The sequence below is a fragment of the Branchiostoma belcheri genome, unplaced genomic scaffold (genome assembly GCF_001625305.1).
Source record: "Branchiostoma belcheri isolate BF01 breed outbred unplaced genomic scaffold, Haploidv18h27 scaffold26, whole genome shotgun sequence".
Taxonomy (NCBI): Eukaryota; Metazoa; Chordata; class Leptocardii; order Amphioxiformes; family Branchiostomatidae; genus Branchiostoma; species Branchiostoma belcheri.
Genome location: NW_017803865.1, coordinates 2,694,296 through 2,698,797, shown reverse-complemented (window position 1 = coordinate 2,698,797; position 4,502 = coordinate 2,694,296).

Sequence of the window (4,502 nt, the reverse complement as noted above, 5' to 3'; positions counted from 1 at the left end):
ATTGCGCTGATCTTTCACATTAACCAGTAGTTAAAGATAACAGATGACTAAGAATTCTGATACGATTTAGATCTATGGATTTGAATGAATAATAGAGTAAAGTAAGTCACCTTCAGCATCCACGCGATGTCAGGCTGAGGCTTGCCGCTGTAGTCAGCCTGGAGCTTGATGGTTTCTCCAGCTTTCACAATGATGTCTGGGTCAACCTTCAGCTTCAGGATCGGCAGTTCTGGAACATCACAGTCAATCAATCAATCAATCAATCAATATCAATCAATCAATCAATCAATCAATCAATCAATCAACCAATCAATCACTTCACGATGATGTCTGGGTCAACCTTCAGCTTCAGGATCGGCAGTTCTGGAACATCACAGTCAATCAATCAATCAATCAATCAATCAATCAATCAATATCAATCAATCAATCAATCAATCAATCAATCAATCAACCAATCAATCACTTCACGATGATGTCTGGTCAACCTTCAGCTTCAGGATCGGCAGTTCTGGAACATCACAGTCAATCAATCAATCAATCAATCAATATCAATCAATCGATCAATCAATCAATCAATCAATCAATCAATCAATCACTTCACGATGATGTCTGGGTCAACCTTCAGCTTCAGGATCGGCAGTTCTGGAACATCACAGTCAATCAATCAATCAATCAATCAATCAATCAATCAATCAATCAATCAATCAATCAACCAATCAATCAATATCAATCAATCAATCTATCAATCACTTCACGATGATGTCTGGGTCAACCTTCAGCTTCAGGATCGGCAGTTCTAAAACATCACAGTCAATCAATCAATCAATCAATCAATCAATCAATCAATCAATCAATATCAATCAATCAATCTATCAATCACTTCACGATGATGTCTGGGTCAACCTTCAGCTTCAGGATCGGCAGTTCTGAAACATCACAGTCAATCAATCAATCAATCAATCAATCAATCAATCAATCAATCAATCAATCAATCAATCAATCACTTCACAATGATGTCTGGGTCAACCTTCAGCTTCAGGATCGGCAGTTCTGAAACATCACAGTCAATCAATCAATCAATCAATCAATCAATCAATCAATCAATCACTTCACGATGATGTCTGGGTCAACCTTCAGCTTCAGGATCGGCAGTTCTGAAACATCACAGTCAATCAATCAATCAATCAATCAATCAATCAATCAGCAGAAGTGCTGATCAAGCAGGCATCAAGTATAGAGTAGCAAGTAAATTGTTAGATCTTTCTATCTTATAATATCAAAAGTCCATTTTCCCAGACTGCTATGACCTTAAGTCTGGCACAGTTTTCAGATATACAACAAAGTGTTTATCCAACAAAATGTGTATTCAACAAAAGTGAAGAGAAAATTTCTTCATGCATGTCAACGTCCTCTTTGCTGCCTAGCCCAATTGTCAATAAAGAATTGCTATCCAAATGGCTACATCAGGCTACTTCAAAAGAAGACTTCAGTGTGCTAAAGGTTAAAGTTTTGGAAAGATTGAATACTAACCAGCAGGCATCTGTGCCTTCATCGGTTTGCTGATGGCGGACGGACCGCTGCGTCCGATCACGTTTGCGGCGTACACACGGTACACGTACTCCTTTCCGGTCTCAAGACCAGGTACCTAAGGACAGACGAGGGGGTGTTTTCAGTAATGCAATACAGTGTAATAACTAACCTTCTCCCCACTGCCTAATGTCATAATCTATGGAGAATGGTTAGTCTAACAGTTAGTGTTCTAAAACTTAACTGCATGACAATTCTACATTCATCAAAGTGCTGTTTTACAGTCGCATAACATGTTTCAAAGAGTCTGCAAGCATCTCAATCAGAAAAAACTTTATTGTATAACGTATGTACAAAGTATCTGACTGTACAACATACACAATACACATACAGTGTATGGTATCTACTATTATATACTATTTTGTTGATCACTTTCTAAAACCATTTAGGACAACTACATGATTTAAAGACCGAAGTCGTAGAGTCAAAAATTTGGGACCAATTTCTTGTGTTGGAAATAATAATATAAATAGTCCAAACTTGCCTCATAATTATGACTTCTACTAACACAGCTCAACCTTGAGGCTGAGCCCCACCTTGACTTTGAGGTACTCACAAGCCTTGTATGTATAAAACTGGAGTTGTACAGTCAAAAATTTGGGTAAGTCCAATTTGTGGAATTCAGACTTCAAACCTGTTTCACAATGACTTCTACCAACACATATAAACTTTGAGGCTAAAAAAGCCTACCTTAAGTTTAAGGTACTCGCAGGCTTCCTTGTTGACAGGTTCCCACTTGTTGGTCCCAGCGATGGATTTCTCCACAAAGTACCCGAACACGGGGCTGCCTCCGTCGTACTCGGGAGGCTGCCAGTTCACTACCTGCGAGTCGTCCAGCGGGTCCGTGATGCTCAAGTTGATTGGTGGATCTGGGGGAGCTGCGGGTAACAATGCAATCTGATTGGTTAAAATGTTGATAGTGCAGAAAATTCACAAACTGGCATTTACAACATGGTTGATTGTTCAAACTGTAATAAAATGTATAATAATAAAGCTGTCTTATGTCTGACTTACATGGATTTTTTGTCTTTATTGTAAGGAAGAGAGTGAAAAGGATGCAAAAGTCTTGCACAAGTCAGCCTGGTTTCTACATGTTTGAGTCCTATCTTTTTCTTATGCACTAAATTTACCTGGTTTTTACATGTGCATGTTATTTAGTTTATAGCTGCAATACAGTTAGTTTTTCAAGCATTTTAAATTTGTATATGTCTCTGTATGGAAATATAATACGCATGTATAACGTTATATATATATATATATATATATATATATACATGTCATGTGCAGTAACACGTACCCAGTGGGTCCACAGCCTTGAATGCTTCAGGCAGGTCCACGGGCGGTCCCTGTCCGTACTTGTTCACGGCGTACACGCGGAAGTTGTAGTTCTCGTATCCGACCAGGTCACGAACCTCGTGGGACGTCACCTTGATGTCGTCTGACACACGGCTGTGACCTCTCATTGTTCCCTCCTAGAAAGGTCAAGTTCATTAGATAAACTTTCTAACTATGGAAAAGGTCTTCCAAGAGTTTAACGTTCAGGCACTGAGATTGTCACTCACAAGAAAATTGTCCCTCAAAGAAACGGAGTCTGGTTTTATGTTCAGTTGGTTCACGTTTTCTGTTATTCAAATGTATATTTTATTGCATCTTTCGTTCGTTCAATAGTTATTCATCTAGATGTTTATAAACATCTTTAAGTTTTTTTTGGGGGGGGGTATAAAACATTTCATTGACCTGATATTTCCGTAAATAATCTGTATCATTTGCTTGATATGGACTAAGAGAAGAATAGTGTGATGTACACTGAATTAATGGAGATCTTAATAAACAGACAAACAATAAACAAACTCAACGGCCTTCTCGAGGATGTAGTGTGATGTACATGTACACTAATGGAGATGTTAATAAACAAACAAACAACAAACTCACGGCCTTCTCGAGGATGTAGTGGGTGACGGGGCTGCCGCCGTCGTCCTCCGGCACCATCCAGTGCAGGTCGCAGCCCTGACGGGTGATCTCACTCGCGATGAAGTCACGGCACGGACCGGGAGGGGCTACAGGGGGGGAGAAAAATGTTGTTAGTCATCTGTTGCTTTTTCTTGACTAAAACTTGTCCATTAGAAATTGTGTTTGTCAAATGTCAAGAACGATATTTGCAAAATGTCTACTGACTTGTGGTAAGTGAGTAAGAAATGTTGTTAGTCATCTGGGTTTTTTCATGACTATACAGAAACTATAACTTGTCATTTGAAAATTAAAAATTATGTTTGTCAAATGTCATCAAGATTCAAGAGTGAAAAGACTTTTTTTTTTAAAATGTCTGGTTGTGTATCATGATTAAAACCCACATTGGTGAGATATTGTTCAATTTGCCTTGAAATATGTTCCCAACACAATACTATCAACCAGCATGAAGTCAAAAGTTATCTACTGATTTGTAGAAATTAACTACTTTCTCCATTTCATCCTTCCCACTAGTTCTACACATATCATACACAAACTGAGGCTTGTGATTCCATTGTAAATTTAGTAACATAGAAGCTCCCCCTTACAGAATACGGTGACATTGCAGACTCCGCCGGCCTCCCCGTGCTCATTCTTGGCGGTGATGCGGTACTTCCAGTGTACCAACATTTCAGCACCAAGGACATTGCCAACTACATAGCATATATTACTATTGGTGTATGTAAGCATAACAGTACAGAAGCTCCCCCTTACAGAATACAGTGACATTGCAGACTCCGCCGGCCTCCCCGTGCTCGTTCTTGGCGGTGATGCGGTACTTCCCGGTGTCGGAGCGCTGGCTCGGCTTAATCGCCAGCTCCACAAATGTGTACGGCTCTGTCGCACTGATCAGCGACAGACGCTCAGAAGACTGCAGGCAAACAAGAGGAAAATGTTATAAGTACTAG